This window comes from Pan troglodytes, chromosome 9 (genome assembly GCF_028858775.2).
Source record: "Pan troglodytes isolate AG18354 chromosome 9, NHGRI_mPanTro3-v2.0_pri, whole genome shotgun sequence".
In the NCBI taxonomy this organism is placed as follows: Eukaryota; Metazoa; Chordata; class Mammalia; order Primates; family Hominidae; genus Pan; species Pan troglodytes.
In genome coordinates, this window is record NC_072407.2 from 8,700,691 (window position 1) to 8,722,363 (window position 21,673).

Below are 21,673 nucleotides of genomic sequence, written 5' to 3' on the forward strand. Positions count from 1 at the left end.
ACATCCTCTCCAGCACCTGTTGTTTCCTGACTTTTTAATGATTGCCATTCTAACTGGTGTGAGATGGTATCTCATTGTGGTTTTGATTTGCATTCCTCTGATGGCCAGTGATGATGAGCATTTTTTCATATGTGTATTTTGGCTGCATAATTGTCTTCTTTTGAGAAGACGCTTCTTTTGAGAAGTGTCTATTCATATCCTTCGCCCACTTTTTGATGGGACTGTTTTTCTTGTAGATTTGTTTAAGTTCATTGTAGATTCTGGATATTAGCCCTTTGTCAGATGAGTAGATTGCAAAAATTTTCTCCCATTCTGTAGGTTACCTGTTCACTCTGATGGTAGTTTCTTTAGCTGTGCAGAATCTCTTTAGTTTCATTAGATCCCGTTTGTCAATTTTGGCTTTTGTTGCCATTGCTTTTGGTGGTTTAGACATGAAGTCCTTGTCCATGCCTATGTCCTGGGTGGTATTGCCTAGGTTTTCTTCTAGGGTTTTTATGGTTTTAGGTCTAACGTGTAAGTCTTTAATCCATCTTGAATTTTTGTGTAAGGAAGGGATCCAGTTTCAGCTTTCTACATATGGCTAGCCAGTTTTCCCAGCACCATTAAATAGGGAATCCTTTCCCCATTTCTTGTTTTTGTCAGGTTTGTCAAAGATCAGATGGTTGTAGATATGTGGCATTATTTCTGAGGGCTCTGTTCTGTTCCATTGGTCTATATCTCTTCTAAGTTACATTGATGCCCCTGCAGAATAATGCAATTGAGGGCTATTAAACAGCTAATGGCTAGGCGTGAGAACTTAAGGGTCTCTTTGTAAGCAACCAGAGAAAGCCCCCTGCAATGATACACAGTTGAGAAGCCGACTAAAGACAACTGTTACAAGTACAGAGCTCCAGAAATGTTTGAGAGCTCAGCAAAGAGTGTTATTCTAAAGTCAGGGCCATATTTAGGAAAACATGAGATACTGAAACATGGCATGGGAAGGGATGTCCTTGAGGATGTTGAAGCTGCAAATACCCTGAATGCTTTGGGCTTTCAGAGGTGACCCACTTTTCTGCAGTAAAAGGTAACACTTTGGTGCAGCAACAGGTATTCCCCTCAGGAGCTGCTCTCACCTCTTCTGGCTGCCAGGATGGTATGTGGGGTAAAGACAGCATGTTTCTTGCTGAGAATAGGCAGGGCCTGATAGAGGAGGAAGTAAGTATACAACAGAATGGTTTTTAGAGTTAACTAACATATGTTCCCTGGCAAAGGCCCCATCCTCAAAGCCTGGAAACCCACAGCCCTAAATGGGAACACACATTCCTATTTTTGTACCCAAAAGTTGCCTTTTGGCCTGCCATACCTCCCCCTATCCTGTACCCTTATAATCCCCAGACCCCACAATCAGATGAGGAGATGAACAGAAGAATGGCAGAACAGCAGAGAGGAGAGAAGCAGCATCTGAACGCTGAAAGCAGTTTGGCTGGGGGTGGTCAGAGAGGAGATTGACCACTGAATGGTCAAACTCCAGGAGAAGATCATCTTCCCATTCCATCCCCTTTCCAGCTCCCCACCCATCCCACTGAGCACACCATAACACATGCTTACTTGGGGTTCAGGAGTCACAGGCTCCCATCTCAGACACTGCTGTAGGGCTGGAGCCCACAGTGCTTGCCCTGGCTCCTACACCTGCCCGTCTGTGTGTTCTCCTTCTCATAAGGGGTTTAAGCACACACAGCCAAACAGATGAGCCACACCCTTGTCACATGTCCTGCGATGGGGATCAGGTAACTCATCTGGGGGCTTGTCTGGGATACAAAAAAAGCAAGTTAAAATGCAGAACTGTCAGATCTGTCTCTTTTCCAAGACTCTGCCAACTGTTTCCTGGAGGTAAAGGGAATATTGGCTCTATTTCCCTTCATAGAGGTCTAGCCATCACATGAGACTGGAGTAAAGCCCTGAGGCAACTGAAGGCATCTTTTGCTGGAAGATTCCAACACTGAACTCCATTGGCCAAGACCCCCAGACTTTGTTATGGTGTCTCTTCTTCCACGGTTTGAAATGGCTCCTATCTCTTTTATAATGTTAACGGTTTTGCTACAGACTGTGGCAATGACATTAAATGATGGCATTTGGCTTAGCCATCAAAAGGTGCAGCTCAGAACCATGTGGTCTGTTCATAGAGGTGCCATCCCCACCCCTACCCCAACAGCCGCAGGTACAGGTACACGTGGTGCATGGCGCCTTCCCTTCCAGCTCAGGTGCCTCGGTGCGTCTGCAGTACACACAAGCCATGCCTAATGCCGACAAAGGGCGGGAGAAAACTGCAGCTGCCGCTGGGGCCCTGCATGGAGGTTCTTCCCCCAGGACCTCCCCCCCTTTTGTCCCTTAAGCTGTGGCTTTTTTCCTTTCCCCATTTTTTTTTTCGCCCTTCTCTAAGTGAGAGGGTGCCTTTTCCCAGCACTCTGCTTATGATAGAAAAAATGAAGGAGTGACCCCTGCTGGCTAATAGCTGCAAATCTGGCAGGGCCCATTTGAGACTTAGATACATGCAGCCCCTGAAATATTTTGTCCCAGACTCAATTCCAGGCTTCAGGACCTAGAAAGGAAAACCAGATCTGAGGAATCCAAAGCTAGGTGACAGGCACAATGTAAATAGACAGAACATTCCTGCTGACTAAACCCCTGCTTCATGGAAGGAGGCCATGCTCTATGGCATAGATAAGACTCAGGAAACTCAAAGGTTGCTGACAGGGAAAATAAAGGCATAGGCAATGGTGGATAATCCCTATTCTCTAAGTGCCCCCCGCTTCACAGGTGCAGGTCACAATGGCACCCATGGGTGGCATCTGTCTAGGGTCACTGGGACTTGGGGACAAAAAAATAAAAAGGGAATGTCTGTCTTCCTCACACCCCAAGTTTTTGCTGAAATAAGGGAAATGAATGCCTCTATTTCCCTTTCTTTCATAATGGGCAACCAGCTCTCTTTACCACCCCCAGCTTATACTCCTCTGGAGTGTATCCTGAACCATTGGGACTGCTTTAATCCTCAATTTCTGGAGGAAAAATGCCTCATAGCCCTCTGCACAAAGGTTTGGCCAAATTATAAAGGCCTGCCTTGGCCTCAGGAAGGAGTCATTTATTTCAATACCATTGGGAAGTTGGACCTTTTACATAGGCGTGAAGACACATGGTCTGAGGCCCTGTATGTACAGGTTTTCTATTCCTTACAGGGCAACCCAGAGCTTTGCCAGTAGTGTAGGATTAATCCAGCCTTCTTGTTTGCCATCTCAGGAAAGGCTGTAAGGGGTAATCCCAGGGAACTAAAAAAATAAATTCCAGAGGCACCCCCAGCAGAAAAGCCAACTCCCTCCAGCCCCGCTCCTCCAGTTCCACGTCAACCTCCTTTTCCAGCATCATTCTCTCCTGCCCCCTCCTAGAAATTCTCAACTTAGACAAGCCCCAGTCTCACTCTTGCCCTTTCAACAGATGCCTGGTGAATTTGGCCCTATTAAGGTCCAGGTCCTCTTCTCTCTACAGAACTCAAAGCAAATTAAGGGGATCTTGGTAAGTTTTCAGATAACCCTGATATAAATCATATACATTATATATATATCTCCTATCTCTCATATCTTCTCTTATATATGATACATATATCTCATATATGATATATATATGTATAATATATATATGGAGGCTTTTTAGAATTTAACCCAAGTATTTAGGCTCTTCTGAAAAAAAATGTTACTTTGAAATCAAACCTTGATGAACACTGAGAAGCAAGCTGCTCTGCAAGTGGCAGAAAAATTTGGGGATAAGCTTTGTATCACATATAGCATCAGGGAGGGAGGAAAACTCTATCCAACTGGAAGAAAGGCAGTATCAGCAAATGACCCTGGATGGGATTCCAATGACAAGATGGGAGTCTGGAAGAGGAGACACTTTCAGGTGCATATAATGAGGAGCTTATGTAGAATTAGGACCAAACCTCAATTATAGGAAGCTATCCATGATAGACCAGGGATTTAATAGAAGTCTCAACTGCCTTCTTGGAAAGGCTAAGAGGGCCCTTGGTAAAGCACACCTCTCTATCTCCTCATCCTGTCAAGGAACAACTAGTTATGAAGGATAAGTTTATTACTCAGGCAGCCCCTGATATGAGGAGGACATTGCAGAAATGGGCCCTGGGACCAGACGGTACTTTAGAGAACCTCTGGAAAGCGGCTACCTCAGTCTTTTACAATAAAGATGGGGAGACACAAAAGCAGAAGCAGCTTCTGTGGCCACCAAGCAAGCCCACAAACCCCAGAATTCCCAAGGTGCACCTATTAACTGCTACAGATGTGGCAACAACAGTTACTTCTTCTAAAGTTTAGCCACTCCTGTATGAGGTTTAATTTCTTTCACCAGGGTGAAACAGCTCAGGGCACAATGTTAGTATATTTCACTTTTTATTTCCATAATCTTTGGCACTAGATTCTTTCCTTGTATAATACACATTTAACCTATGCATACTTAACCTTATACACACTTCTCTTGCCTGGTGGCCAAATTCCAAATGGTCAGGCAACTGGAGCCTCAGACGATGGCTTCCTTTTGCTGAGGACCCTTAAATAAAACTCTGGGAGAAATCTGAGTGCTGTTTTGCCTTAACCACCACCCTGTCAGCAGGAAGTAGTTAAGATTGGTCGTCATCCATATTCTAATAGCAGTTAGATGTGCCTCTTCAGAGGGGGAAATGATACCGACAAGTGACAGGGAAATACTGGGTGGAAGAGGGCAGATCCTCAGCAAAGGCCCCACTCTCAAGCCTGGAAAGCTGTGGCCCTAAATGGGAACAGGCATTCCCATTTCCATGCCCCAAAGTTGCCTTTCGGCCTGCCACGCCCCCCTATCCTGTACCCATATAAGCCCCAGACCCCAGGCTCCAGAAACAGATGAGCAGACAAGGAAATGAACAGAAGAGCAGAAGAACAGAACAGCATGGCAAGGAGAAAAGGAACATATGAACTCAGTTTGGCTGGGGGTGGTCAGAGAGGAGATTGGCCACTGGATGGCCAAACCCCAGGGGAAGATTATCTTCCCACTCCATCCCCTTTCCAGCTCCCCACCCACCTGGCTGAGAGCCACATCCACCATTCAAAACCCCCACATTTGTCCTTCAAGTTCACGTGTAACCTGATTTTTCCTGGACCCCAGACAAGAGCTCAGGATACAGAAAGCTGTCACACTGGCCCTCTGCCCTTGCAAAAAGGCAGAGGGTCCACTGAGCTGTTTAATGCTTCAGCCATCTGCAGATGGCAAGGATAAAATAACATACTGTTACACATCCACTTGAGCTTCAGGAGTCACAGGTTCCTGCCCCTGCATGCTGCTGTGGGGCTGGAGCACCAGGTCCTGCACCTGCCCAACTGCATGCTCCCCCTCCTGTAAGGTGTTAAGTGGGCATGACTGTCGAACAGATGAGCCACGCCCCTGTCACATGTTCTGCAATGGGGGCCGGGGAACTCTTTCTCTAGGGTGGCTCTTGTAAGCCTGAGAAGTAGTGACGACCAGGGCTCAGCAAAGCAAAAATACTTAGATTGCCCTGGAAGAAGGTAGAGGAAGAAGAGGGATGGGAATACATTATAATAGATATATAAGGGCAGAAGATCCAGGGGATTATATCCAATGAGACAATCCAGAGGACAATATTCACCAAGGCCATCGTAAATGATCTGATGACAAGGACACCAACACTATTTAGTGCAGTGATGGCTTTCTTCAGGCCAGAACACATGGGAACAGAGGTAGTCAGACATAGCCTTATCAATACCTACGGGGATAAGGGGGCTATAGTGAGGCCAGGTAGTAACATCTAACCCTGAGAAGTCAGAAGGCTGCAGTTCTACAAGAGCTGGCAAGGTCAGAGGAGACACTAAGCGGGCTTGACCCAGAGAGTTGGAGATTGCTAAGCATTGCCCCCCAAGGACCAAATTAGATATGCAACCAGCAAGGCTCTGCTCACCACTTATGAACAAGGCAAAAGTGGAGGATCAGATGGTCACTAATGAAGTCACAATTTCTTGCCTAGTTCCCAAACTTGTGTCAGTTTCTAGATCTAGAACTCATTGAAGAGGTACCTGAATCCTTGTAGAAAAGTCCTGATTATATACCATGATTATCATAGTTCCTTCTCAAAGTTACCTGTGATAATTTACTCAGGCAATTGTACTTTGGGGAAAGAACTAGACATTAAGGATTACTGAACAGTTTGAGTCGACATTGATATCTAGAAATTGGAAGTATAGTCATTGTTCCTTTATTTACTGCATAGACTAATACCTAGAATAGAGTCCCTACTTTAAACAGTCTCCATGTATCCTGGTTCCACAGACCCAACTCACTGGTTATTTTTCTAGTCACTTAAAGTTAAATTACTATGCCAGGTTTTTTGAATAACTACCATATAGATTTTGTTCTGAAAATGCCCTCCCCACCAAAATAGAAGACTTTTTAAATGCATGATAGAAAACTTGGCAGTTGTATTGTTTTCTATTCCAGTTATAAAAGGATCAGAAAGTTCATATTCATATGGGATAGAAAATAGGACTCATACAGTTTGCCTCAGGGGCACATTAACTCTACTGTCATGTGTCATAATATAGTCCTAAAAGACAGGGACTGCCTGAACATCCCAGAGAACATCACAGTGATCCAATGGTATCACGTTGATTGTGCCAAACACACACGAGGTGCTTTGTACAGTAAAGGCCTTAGTAAGACACATGCTCCAGAAGGTGGAGATAAATCCAAAGAGTTTTTAGGACCCATGATGTCAATAGTATTTCATTAGGTCCAATGATCAGAGTTACATTGAATGTCTCCAGAGTAAAGAAGCAGACTTCATCTTGCATTCTCTATCCCAAAGAGGAGGGCACAATGAATGGTAGGCCTCTTTGGATTCTGGAGATAACAGTTGTCACCTAGGAATCCTGCCCTGGCCCATACATAAAAAGTCATGAAAAGCTTCCAACTTTAAGAGGGCCCAAAGCAGGAATGAGTGCTACAGCAGGTCCAGGCTTTGGTGAAAGCATCACTGCCACTTAAGCCTTAGGAACTGAGACTAGTGTTGGAGGTACCAGTGCTATGAAGAGATGCAGGATGAAGCTTATGGAATTATCACTATAAAGATCCCTGGTATTTTGAAATTAGTCTTATCTAGAGCAAAACAACTGTAGATCTTTTGAGAAATAGCTCCTGGTATTTTACCGGGCTGTGGTCATGGGGTACCAAATGATCATGTATTCAAAACAGCCTCTTGCGAACTGGGTTTGTCTGACCTGCTATACCACAGACTTCCACTATACCTGTCCAGGTCTATGAGATGGAAGTGGTTCATCTGGGACCAAGCCTGACAGAACCAGAGAGCATTAGTAAGTTGCATGAGCAGGCAGCCCAGACTCAAGGTACCCACAATATTTGCACTAGTCCTCCTTCCTCACATCCCATCTGTGGCCCTATGGAGTAGTGCCATATGACCAACTAAAGGAAAAAAGCTAGAGTCTGTTTACAAATGAGTTGGCAAGCCACGGTCTAAGATGCATGGCACGTGCATTACAGGCATATCCAGGGGCAGTTTCAAGAGAGTGGAGAAGTAGTCTTCAATTAGTGAAACTTGTTATACCTGGTTATCCACTTCCTGTGGAAGAAAAATTGGCCCAAGATGAGAATTTCTCTAAATCCCTGGGCAGTGGTCAATGGCCTTCTGTCTGGTCAGGGGCTTAGGGACCAGATGATTAGAAGCAAGAAGGACTGGGAGAGGGGCATAAATATAAGTATATGGGAGTTAGGCCCAAATTGTGAAGATTCTTGTATCTGTAAAAGACATCTACCAGAAGAGACACTAATCAAGTGGATGAACTGATTCTGCCAGTTGAAATCATCTACCTTTCATTGTTCAGTTTAGAACTGGAATTATGGGTTACAGAAGTGGCATCAGTGGCAGCAGAAGATCCTATGTATGGTTCCAACCATGCAGGCTCCCATTGGCCAACTTTGACTAGCTGCTGCCACCACCTCTGGATATTCAATCTGTCATATCAACACTGAAGCCCAGATGTATTGCTCCTCAAGGAGGCCACTCAGTGGCAGTTCAGAACTACATTGAGCCTCTTTATTCTGGAAGGGCCAGTGGTTTCTACTTCCAGTTATGTTTGTTTTGGACATGGGTTTTTGCCTTTCTTGTCCAGAGCCTTGGCTATTAGTACTACTTTGAAGGCTTCCAAAATCCCTTGTCTATAGGCAAGGGACCCCACATGGCACAAGATCAAAGGAGTAGACATGTTTCACAGCAAAGGATATGCAGAATAGAATAGGGCTGCTGACGATGGGATTTTATTAGTATGACATTATCTCGACTACCAGAAGCAGCTGGCCTCAGAATATTGAGGCTACCTTCTAAGAACCCAACTAAAGCAGCATCTCAGAAAACACTTCATGGAAGCAGAATGTTAGCCTTCAGAATACATTATGTGTGTTTAATTAGATCAATATGGTGCTGAGTCTCCAATAGGAGAAGTACCATATACCAGAAGCCAAGGGGGTAAAAACAGGAATATCCTTATGTAGTCATTTCTAATAGTCCACTAGAGGAGACTTACTTCCCATCTCTGGAAGTCTTGGCTCTGCAGGGTTGGAGATTCTGATTCCCAAAACGGGTTCACTATGGGCAAGGTCCCATTAAGCTACAACTTACAGCTGCCATCAGGATACCTTGGACTACTATGACCTGGGACCAACAGGTGAGGATAAGTTGCCATACTGGCAAAAGTAATTCATCTTGATGAGCGGGAAGAGAGGGTTGCCTTTATACAATGTATGAAGGAAGAGATATGTAAAATATGTGAAGCCAGGTGATCCATTTGGACATTTTCTGGTGCTTCCTTGACCCATTGTGACTATGGGCATACATGTGGATCATTCCCCAGATAAGGGTATGATTAACACATCAGTCCCCTCAAGAATAAAGGATTGGGGTCACCCTACTAGGTAAGCCACCAAGATTTGCAATGGCAATAGTGGAAAGTGAGAAGAATTGAGCAGCGAAGGAATGGCAGGGAAGAGTAGTGGCCTAAAACTTCAGAGACAAGGGCTGTAGTTTGTTCTACTAATCTTCTAAGTTTCCCCTTCAGCAAGGGAGGCCCACTGGAGCTATGAAGATGCTCCCCACATCTGTTTGAAGGAGATCCATGCAGTACAAGAACAGACTGTGGTGGCCATGAAAACATGCCTTTCAGATTTGAATGCAGAGAGCATATTTGATGGCCTCAGTCACTGTGCTCTAGAAATACATGGCATTGTCTAGACTTCACTTCCCTTTGGTTGTTTCTGACCAATGAATGAGCACAGAGCTATTAAGACAGTTCTAATCCTGTGAGATGCTAGACTCCTTATAGGTGCCTTTGGTTCAAGGTCTCCATTAACCTTGCCAAGACTTAGAGATGCACAGAAACCTAAGACCCTCCTTATTTTCCTTCCGTCCTCCCAAAGATGATACTTGGATTGTGACCTCATGGCTCTTCTAAGCCTCTTGAGATCCCTCTCTCCATCTTCCTTTATGGCCATTTTCCCCTCCAGCCTCCTTCAATAAACCTCTGAGATACCTAATTCTATCTTTTTTTGGAAAGATCCATTGTAACACAATTATGGCAAGTCCCACAGGAAAGTCTTCAACTTTATGCCCACAGCAGTCTGTTGTTGGGAAGAATACCTGTTATGAGTAGAGTCCCTTGAAATCTCTTTTCAAAGACTTCTTTCAAAGCCATTTAGGAAGGAATGAAGGAGGGAGGGGCCAAGATGGCCAAATAGGAACAGCTCTGGTCTGCAGCTCCCAGCAAGACCAATGCAGAAGGCAAGTGATTTCTGCATTTCCAACTGAGTTACCCAGTTTATCTCGTTGAGACTGGTTTGATAGTGGGTACAACCCACTGAGAGTGGGAAGCAGCAGCATGAGGCATTGCTTCACCTGGGAAGTGCAAGGAGTTGGGGGACCTCCCTCCCCCAGCCAAGGGAAGCTATGAGGGACTGTGCTACCTGGCCTGGGTACTACATTTTTTCCACTTTTTGCAATGCACAGATCAGGAGATTCCCTTGTGTGCCTATACCACCAGGGCCCTGGGTTTTAAGCACAAAACTGGGTGACTGTTTGGACAGATGTCGAGCTAGCTCTGCAGGAGTTTTTTTTCGAACCCCAGTGGTGTCTGGAACCCCAGTGAGACAATCGTTCATTCTCCTGGAAAGGGGGCTGAAGCCAGGGAGCCAAGCGGTCTCGTTTAGCAGGTCCCAACTCCCATGTAGCCCAGCAAGCTAAGAACCACTGGCTTGAAATTCTCACTGCCAGCACAGCAGTGTGGAGTCAGCCTGGGATGATAGAGCTTGGTAGGGGGAGGGGCATCCGCTATTACTGAGGCCTTAGTAGGCAGTTTTCCCCTGAGTGCTAAGGAGACTGGGAGGTTTGGGTTGGGCAGAATTCATCACAGCATGGCAAAGCTGCTGTGGCCAGAATGCTTCTCTAGATTCCCCCTCAATGGGCAGGGCATCTCTGAAGGAAAACAGCCCCAGTCAGGGGCTTATACACAAAACTCTCATCTCCCTGGGACAGCACCTGGAGGGAGGGGCGGCTGTGGGTGCAGATCAGTGGACCTAATCTTTCCTGCCTGCCAGCTCTGAAGAGAGCAGCCGAATCTGACAAGGGATTGTCCCAGCACAGCGCACCAGATCTGTTAAGGGACAGACTGCCTTCTCAAGTGGGTCCCTGACCCCCATGCCTCCTGACTAGGAGAGGCCTCCCAACAAGGGTTGACAGACACCTCATACAGTAGAGCTCTGACTGGCATTAGGCCAGTGCCCCTCTGGGATGAAGCTTCCAGAGAAAGGAGCAGACAGCAATGTTTGCTGTTCTGTAGACTCTACTGGTAATACCCAGGCAAACAGGGTCTGGAGTGGACCTCCAGCAAACTGCAGCAGACCTGCAGAAGAAGGGCCTGTTAGAAGAAAAACTAACAGAAAGCAATAACGTCATCAAGAAAGACCCCCATGCAAAAACCCCATCCAAGTCATCAGCCTCAAAGATCAAAGGTAGATAAATTCATGAAGGTGAGGAAAAGTCAGCACAAAAGTGTTGAAAATTCCAAAAACCAGAGTGCTTCTTCTCCAAATGATCACAACTCCTCTCCAGCAAGGGCACAAAACTGGACTGAGAATGAGTGACAAATTGACAGAAGCAGGCTTCAGAAGGTGGGTAATAAACTCTTCTGAGCTAAAGGAGCATGTTTTAACCCAGTGCAATGAGGCCAAGAATCTTGATAAAAGGTTACAGGAATTGCTAACTAGAAGAACCAGTTTAGGGAAGAACATAAATGACCTGGGGGAGCTGAAAAAACAGCATGAGAACTTTGTGAAGCATACACAAACATCAGTAGCCAAATCAAATTAAGCCGAAGAAAGGATGAGACTGAAGATCACCTTACTGAAATAAGGTGTGAAGACAAGATTAGGGAAAAAAGAATGAAAAGGAATGAACAAAGCCTCCAAGAAATATGGGACTATGTGACAAGACCAAACCTATGTTTGATTGGGGTACATGAAAGTGACAGGGAGAATGGAACCAAGTTGGGAAACACACTTCAGGATATTATCCAGGAGAATTTACCCAACCTAGCAAGACAGGCCAACATTGAAATTCAGAAAATACAGAGGCCACCACTAAAATACTCGAGAAGAACAACCTCAAGATACATAAGCATCAGATTCTCCAAGGTTAAAATGAAGGAAAAACTATTAAGGGCAGCCAGAGAGAAAGGTCAGGTTACCTACAAAGGGAAGCCGATCAGACTAACAGCAGATCTCTCTGCAGAAACTCTGCAAGCTGGAAGAGTGGGGCCCAATATTCAACACTCTTAAAAGAATTTGACCCAGAATTTCATATCCAGCCAAACTAAGCTTCATAAGCTGAGAAATAAAATCATTTACAGACAAGCAAATGCTGAAGGATTTTGTCACCACCAGGCCTGCCTTACAAGAGCTCCTGAAGGAAGCACTAAATATGGAAAAGAAAAACCAGCATCAGCCACTGCAAAAGTACACCAAAATATAAAGACCAATGACACTATGAAGAAACTGCAACTAACATGCAAAATAACCAGCTAGCATTATGATAACACAATCAAATTCACACAGAACAATATTAACCTTAAATTTAAATGGGCTAAATGCCCCAATTAAAAGATACAGACTGGCAAATTGGATAGTCAAGACCTATCGGTGTGCTGTATTCAGGAGACCTAGGTCATATGCAAAGACACACATTCGTTCAAGAGAAAGGGATGGAGGAATATTTACCAAGCAAATGGAAAACAAAAAAGCAGGGGTTGCAATCCTAGTCTCTGATAAAACAGACTTTAAACCAACAAAGATCAAAAGAGATAAGGGCATTACATAAAGTTTACCTTTATATCATCAGTCCAACAAGACCAGCTAACTCTCCTAAATATATATGCACCCAATTCAAGAGCACCTAGATTCATAAAACAAGTTCTTAGAGACCTACCAAAGAGACTTAGACTCCCACACAATAATGGGAGACTTCAATACCCCACTGTCAATATTAGACTGATCAACCAAACAGAAAATGAAGATATTCAGGACCTGAACTCAGCTTTGGACCAAGTGGACCTAACAGACATCTACAGAATCCTCTGCCACAAATCAACAATATACATTATTCTCAGCAACACACAGCACTTATTCTAACATCGACCACATAATTGGAAGTAAAGCACTCCTCAGCAAATGCAAAAGAATGGAAATCATAAGTCTCTCAGACCACAGTGGAATCAAAGTAGAACTCAGGATTAAAAAACTCACTCAAAACCACACAACTGCATGGAAATTGAACAACCTGTTCCTGAATGACTACTGGGTAAATAACGAAATTAAGGCAGAAATAAAGTTTTTTGAAACCAATGAGAACAAAGACAACATACCAGGATCTGTGGGACACAGCTAAAGCAGTGTTAAGAGGGACATTTATAGCACTAAATACCCACATCAGAAAGCTGGAAAGATCTGAAATTGAGATCCTAACATCAAAATTAAAAGAACTTCAGAAGCAAGAACAAACAAACTCAAATGCTAGCAGACGAGAAATAACTAAGGTCAGAGCAGAACTGAAGTAGAGACACTAAAAACACTTCAAAAAAACCAAAAAACAAAAAAAACAAACCAGCTCCTGATTTACTAAAGAGATTAACAAAATAGAACACTAGCTAGACTTTAATAAAGAAAAAATCAAATAGACAATACACGATAAAGGGAATATCACCACTGATCCCACAGGAATACAAACTACCATCAGAGAATACTATAAACACCTCTATGCAAACTAGAAAATCTAGAGAAGTGGATAAATTCCTGGACACTTACACCCTCCCAAGACTAAAACAGCAAGAAGTCAAATCCCTGAGTAGACCAATTAACAAGTTCTGAAATTGAGACATTAATTAGTAGTCTACCAACCAATAAAAGCCCAGGACCAGATGGATTCACAGCCGAATTCTTCCAGAGGTACAAAGAGAAGCTGGTACCATTCCTTCTGAAACTACTCCAAGTAGAAAAAAAAGGACTCCTCCCTAACTCATTTTATGAGGCCAGCATCATCCTGATGCCAAAACCTGGCAGAAACATAACAAAAAGAAAATTTCGGGCCAGTATCCCTGATGAAACATTGATGCAAAAATCCTCAATAAAATATTGGCAAACTGAATCCAGCAGCACATCAAAAAAGCTTATCCACCACGATCAAGTTGGCTTCATCCCTGGGATGCAAGGCTGATTCAACATATGCAAATCAATAAATATAATTCATCAAATAAACAGAACCAATGACAAAAACCAGATGATTATCTCAATAGATGTGGAAAAGGCCCTTGATAAAATTCAACATCCTTCATGCTAAAATCTCTCGAACTAGGTATTGATGAAACATATCTCAAAATAAGAGCTATGACAACCCATAGCCAATATAATACTGAATGAGCAAAAGCTGGAAGCATCCCCCTTTGAAAACTGGCACAAAACAAGGATGCTGTCTCTCATCACTCCTATTCAACATAGTATTGGAAGTTCTGGCTAGGGCAATCAGGCAAGAGGAAGAAAAACGGTATTCAAATAGAAAAGTCAAATTGTCTGTTTGCAGATGACATGATTGTGTATTTAGAAAACCCCATCGTCTCAGCCTCAAAACTCCTTAAGCTGGTAAGCAACTTCAGCAAAGTCTCAATACAAAATCAACGTGCAAAAATCACAAGCATTCCTATACACCAATAATAGACAAACAGAGAGCCAAATCATGAGTGAACTCCCATTCACAATTGCTACAAAGAGAATAAAATACCTAGGAATACAACTTATAAGGGATGTGAAGGACCTCTTCAAGGAGATCTACAAACCAATGCTCAATGAAATGAGAGGGTACAAATAAATGGAAAAACATTCCATGCTCATGGATAAGAAGAATCAATATCACAAAAATGGCTATACTGCCCAAAGTAATTTATAGATTCAATGCTATTCCCATCAAGCTACCATTGACTTTCTTCACAGGATTAGAGAAAACTTTAAATTTCATATGGAACCAAAAAAGAGCCCATATCGCCATGACAATCCTAAGAAACACCCAACACAGCTGGAGGCATGCTACCTGACTTCAAACTATACTGCAAAGCTACAATAACCAAAACAGCATGGTACTGGTACCGAAACAGATGTATAGGCCAATGGAACAGAACAGAGGACTCAAATACCACCACACATCTACAACCATCTGACCTTCAAACAAACCTGACAAAAACAAGCAATGGGGAAAGGATTCCCTATTTAATAAGTGGTGCTGGGAAAACTGGCTAGCCATATACAGAAAACTGAAACTGTACCCCCTTCCTTACACCTTATACAAAAATTAACTCAAGATGGATTAAAAACTTAAATGCAAAACCCCAAATCATAAGAACTCTAGAAGAAAACCTAGGCAATACCATTCAGGACATAAGCATAGGCAAAGACTTCATGACAAAAACACCAAAAGCAATGGCAACAAAAGCCAAAATTGACAAATGGGATTAAACTAGAAGGGCTTCTGCACAGCAAAAGAAACTATCAGAGTGAACAGGCAAACTACAGAATGGGAGAAAATTTTTGCAATCTACCATCTGACAAAGGACTAATATCCAGAATCTACAGGGAACTTAAATTTACAAGAAAAAAACCCAACCCCATGAAGAAGTGGGCAAAGGATATAAACAGATACTTCTGAGAAGACATTTATGAGGCCAAACATGAAAAATAGCTCATTACTGGTCATTAGAGAAATGCAAATCAAAACCACAATGAGATACAATCGCACACCAGTTAGACTGGCGATTTTTAAAAAGTCAGGAAACAACAGATGCTGGAGAGGATGTGGAGAAGTAGGAACGCTTTTACACTGTGAGAGTGTAGATTAGTTCAACCATCATGGAAGACAGTGTGGCAATTCCTCAAGCATCTAGAACCAGAAATACCATTTGACCCAGCAATCCCATTACTGGGTGTATACCCAAAGGATGATAAATCTTTCTACTAGAAAGACACATGCATATGTATGTTTATTGCGGACCTGTTCACAATAGCAAAGACTTGGAAACCACCCAAATGCCCATCAATGATGGACTGGATAAAGAAAATTTGGCACATGTACACCATGGAATACTATGCAGCCATAAAAAATGAGTTCATGTCCTTTGCAGGGACATGGATGAAGCTGGAAGCCATAATTCTCAGCAAACTAACAGGAACAGAAAACCAAACACCTCATGTTTTCATGCATGGGAGTTGAACAATGAGAACACATGGACACAGGGAGAGGAATATCACATACTGGGGCCTGTCGAGGGGTGGGGGGCAAGGGGAGGGAGAGCATTAGGATGAATACCCAACGCATGGAAGGCATAAAACCTAGATGGGTTGATAGGTGCAGCAAGCCACCATGGCATATGTATACCTACATAACATTCTGTACATGTATCCCAGAATTAAAAAAAGAAAAAAAAAGAAAGAGGCCATGCAACCATCACAACACTCAATATGCAATTTCTCAATGCTTTCCCTTTTTCACTCTAGGGAGGTCAGCTCTTGTGCAGATATAAATCTGAATGACTTGGTGTTAGTCATCTCCTATAGCATTTTGAGTTCAAGGTACAGCCTAAATGCAGAGCAGGTCCCTTGAAGTTTATAGGCATTACATGCAGTTAATACACTTAAAGGGCATGAAAGCACAGCTATAGGAATAAGCTGTTAACTTCTCTGGACTAGATTGACAATTACAATCCAGCTTGATTTTCTCCATTAGGAGCTTATTTTTATGTTAATCTTAGTTATGGATACAGAACTCAATACTTCTGGCTTTAAGGCTTTTGTTCGGAACTGCTCCTTTCTCCCCTTCCCAATTCCTGGACTCAGAACAAGTGGGAGGATTTAAGAAATGTGACTAAGTGCTTGACCTTTGCTGGGACAAAACTGGATAGTTCTGGGTTCTTTGAGAAATACTCAAGTTTTCACATTTATCTTAACTCAGGAAATTCAGTCTTTCGGTCACACTCAGCTGAATTTCTAGTTGTGTGGATACTTTCTATGTGGAGGCCCCACTGTGTTCCCTAAGGCTACTCTACCCTCTACTCCACAGCCACTCTTGGCAGATGTTATTTTATGGCTCTTACCTAAAAGGAAAATGTCAGCCCAAAACTAAAGCTTTGAGATTAGGACAGTTATAGCTAACGGTCTTTTCCCATCCTTAGTGACAGTGCTGAACTTTTAATTCATACATGAGATTGAAGGAAACCAGAATATGTTACCCCAAAATATGCCTCAACATAGAAGTTTGAACTAAAGCAATTAAGCAGCAAACAGGAGAGCGCTTTCCTCCCCACTTCCTGCCTAAAAATAGGCTATCAGTCTACAAACCTTACTCCATTATAGTTTCTTCTCAGGTATTTACCATTCCAGTTTCCTGCCTTTGGAAGCCTAAATGTCACTTTGTTTCGTTGTTTCTGTACAAGTTTTATTTTTTTGCGGTGGGGGGCGGGGGAGGGGGGAGTAGGGGGGGCGTGCTGGAGATGGTACATAAGCCTAAAGGTCTAAGCCTAGGGTTATCTTTTCAAGTTTTGGCCTTGTGATATGCACGACAGGACACATTAATAAACTTGTTTTCTTGATAAATCTGTTCACTGTTACAGGAGTCTGTCCCATCCACGACCCTTACCAGGGTTGAGAAATTAAGTTTCTTCTCCAGTGAAACATAGCTTCCTACTCAGACTGCAACCTCTATGGCTTGAATGCTATTGAATAACTTTGGCTAGAAGCTTAGGGTTTTACAAGTAGATTCATTTACCTCAAAAAAAAAAAAAAAGAAAAAAGTCAGTATTCTTCTGTAATACAGAATCCATTACACAAATGCCACAGACATGGACGAATCTTAGAAGGGCCTATTAGAATCACAAAGTTGAACATACAGGGTTAAGAGCAGCTTTTAAAGACTGAGTTCTAAGCATCCCCAAAACTTTCTAGGTGTGAGGTTTGTGGCAAACTAGCATAACTGCTAGCTCCTTTTTACCAAGGTCAGTCTGAGAAGTACCACATGTACAAAAACACAAATTAGACTTCGAAGAAGGCTGGGCTGAAGAGTAATGGTAAGTTTTTGAGGTGTAGAGCCTTGGCCAGAGACAGGAGATATTCAAGCACAGCTATGGGAAGATGCAATAGAAAGCAAACAGTTTGGGCCTTGTTAGTCGCCTGCATTGCCTTGGAACAAACAGTGCCTAGTTAACACTTGCATGAACTCAGAGCCCTGGTTCATATGTCCCCAGAAATACATTCAGGGCAGCAGGGAAGCCCTGTGCTCATGAAAGCCATGAAAAGCAGGTAGAGAGTGACTTTAGGCAACAGTGCTCCCACCATTTTTTCATATTCTCAGCACTGGTTGCTTCTCCCTAGGGGCCATAGGTTTCATTTTGTGGGGAGGGAAGGTTTGCTATTCATTTTTATTTTATTTTTTTAAAGACAGTTTTGCTCTTGTTGCCTAGGCTGGAGTGCAATGGCACAATCTCAGCTCACTGCAGCCTCTGCCTCCTAGACTCAAGTGATTCTCCCGCTTCAGCCTCCTGAGTAGCTGGGATTACAGGCATGTGCCACAATACCCAGCTAATTTTGTATTTTTAATAGAGATGGGGTTTCTCTATGTTGGTTAGGGTGGTCTCGAACTCTCGACCTCCTAAAGTGCTGGGATTACAGGCGTGAGCCACCGTGCCCGGCCAGGTTTGCTATTCATTTTTGGTGTCTTGGTCTTTTCATCGTAGCACTCATTTTACCCTCTTCGTTGGTGCTGGGAAGTCTGTGGTGCCCGTGCATTACCTGATACCACCTGACTATGTGTTCTATCCTAAATGCAACGGGACAAAACAGACATTTGAGAAACAAGTACTTCAGAAGCAGCTGAATTAGGTCCATCAGAAAAATCATTAGAACAGCTAAGCCATAATCAGCAGTGTTCACAAGTTTGAATTAGTATGTCCATAAGACTCAGTAAGGCCTTAACCTGGCATGAAGTTTACTCAGTTTTATAGAGAGGACAGGAAGTTGAGCAGTCCACTATCCTCGATCTCAATGAGAAGCCCCACAACTGTCTGTTGAGAAGAGTCAAACTCTAAAAGATATTTATTCTGAGCCAAAAAATGAGTGACGGTGGCCCATGACACATCCCTCAGGAGGTCCTGAGAACATGTTCCAAGGTGGTTAGGGCACAGCCTGATTTTATACATTTGTGAGACATGAGACATCAAATACATTTAAGAAGTACATGGGGTGGGGGGGGCTTCCAAGCTGTAGGTAAACTTACATTTTCCTGTTGACGAAAAATTTTCTGGTTTATCTAAAAGACCTGGAATCAATAAAGGAAATGTTCAGGTTAAAAGATTGTGGAGACCAAGGTTATTTTGAAGTCTCATAGTGGCTGCCCTTAGACAATAGATGACAAGTGTTTCTTATTCAGACCTTTATTAAAAGGTGCTAGACTCAGTTAATCTCTTCAGGATTGGGAGGGCCTGGAAGAAAAAGGATCTAGCTTTATTAGATTCTTTACAGATGCAGATTTACCTCCCCAGATGTTGGCTTTGCAAGGCCATTTCAAAGTATGCCAAAGTAACTTTTTGGGGTGAAGTATTTTGATTTTCTTTGTCATGTAACGTTATGCCAGAGAGACAGATTGGAAAACCACAATATGTAACAGTTAAGTAAAACCCATCTGATGAGAATTTATGGTTTATAGAGCATGAGTCCCCAGACCCCTTAGATAGGAACTTTGGCAAGATTAAACAAAGTCAGTTTACTCCTCAGATCCTTCACCCCTGCAGGGATGTGAATGGTTGACAAGGATGAGACAAAAATGTGTATGTTACACCTTGACGAAGATCACTGCAATGGTATTCCAGTTTATTTCAGTTATATAGGTCCAATATGTGTGTCATAGGCTCCTGAGTCCAGATATGATCGATCTCAGACCAGTTTTGATACGGACAAGAGACAGGGAAATACTGGGTAGAAGAGGGCAGTTCCCTGGCAAAGCCCCACCACCCTCAAGCCTGGAAACCCACAGCCCTAAAAGGGAACAGGCAATTCCTGTTTTTGTGCCCAAAAGTTGCCATTTGGTCCACCATACCTAACTATCCTGTACTCTTGTAAACCCTAAACCGAGGGCGGTGGGAAGAGGGCAGGACTCTGTACCCTTGTAAACCCCAAACCAAGGGCGGCAGGAGGACGGCAGGACCCTGTACCCTTGTAAACCCTAAACTGAGAGCGACGGGAGGAGGGCAGGACGCTGTACCCTAGTAAACCCTAAACCCAAGGCGGGGAGGGTGGCGGCGGAAGGAGGGCAGGACCCTGTACCCTTGTAAACCCTAAACCGAGGGCGGCAGGAGGAGGGCAGGACCCCATACCCTTGTAAACCCTAAACCGAGGGCGGCGGGAGGAGGGTAGGACCCTGTACCCTTGTAAACCCTAAACCGAGAGCGTCGGGAGGGCAGCAACGTCTAAGAGGAGTTCAACTGGGGACAGTTTGGAGAGGATGGCCAAACTCCAGGGAAAGATCATCTTCCCACTCTATGTACTTCGCAGCTCCCCATCCATCCCACTGAGAGCCACCCTCCACCACTCAGTAAAACCCCTGAGTTCGTCCTTTGAGTGCGTGTGACCCGATTTTTCCTGGATACCAGACAAGAGCTTGGAATACAGAAAGCTGTCACATGGGCCTGTGAAAAGGCAGAGGGTCAACTGAGCTGTTTAACACTTAAGCTGTCTGGGGATGGCAAAGCTAAAAGAGCACACTAACACATGCCCACTTGGGCTTTGGGAGTCACAGGCACCCACACCCCTGGATGCTACCATGGGGCTAGAGCCCAGGGGCACTCACACTGGCTCCTGCATCTGCCCATCTGCATGCTTCCCCTCCTGTAAGGGTCTTAGTGTGCACATCCCTCAGTGTGTAAGGGGTCTCAGCCAAACATTAGCCACACCCCTGTCAGACATCCTGTGAGAGGGGGCTTCGGGAACTCTCCCATTTGTTTCAAGTAAGTCAGCCAGCTCCTTTGTACATTTCGTGTGTGTCTTAACTTAGTAATGTGAGTTATTGGAGGGCCTTAACTCAATAGTCTAGTTGGAAAACATCTATAAGCATGTTATAAGGGTGTTGGGGGAGGTACGTAACATGGAGGCTTGGAGTTCATACAGACTTTCGTTATGTTAGGAATTAATTTGGTTTCTCTCTTATTGCATCATCAACTGCTAACCTTGGTTGTCAGGTAAAATTGTTTCCTTATGAGCAGTAAACTTAATCTTACTAGAAAATGTAGAAACAGATCACATGGCTGAAAAGTACTTAGGCTTTGAAAGAAAGCATTTGCTAGTAGACTTTGAAAATAGTAATCCTAGGTCAGGCAGTTCCAATGATGCAATTCTCAAACATCTTATTAAATACAAAGATGCTTAGATAGCAGCACTTCTCTGGTAGGAATACAGACCTTTGAAATTCTCAGGCATTGAGCTTTTTGGATTTCTAGGGGTGGTGGGGGGGAGTTGGATATATAAGGGGAATATTAACCACTAGATTCCTGGGCTTTCTAGACTTTGTGGAAGGTAACTACTGACAAACTTAAGACCTGAGTATAAAAAAAAAAAAAGCTAGGCCATGACCATTTTATAGTCTATTACATTACGATATTTATAACCCTTTCCCTTGTGTTTAGGCTTAGGACACATTGATTGCACGTGTCTTCCTTTGAGGAAGGTGTCAACAGCTTGCTACGAGTTTGACAGTGATTCCTCTACTCCTTCCCCTAGGGGGATCTATGGCTATTCGTTCAGGTAGTTTTACACTGGAAAAAAGAATAACCAACCATTTGGAGAATGTTTGACATAAGCTTTAGAGAACACTGATACCCAGCTACCCAAAATTCATTATGACTCCCTAGTCAGTGGGGGAATAGGAGGCCAGGTAATAGATTTTAGTTCACAGTGGAGTATAATGAGTAGTCAGCTCATAGCTGATCCCGATTCTGGAATGCACCTGGTG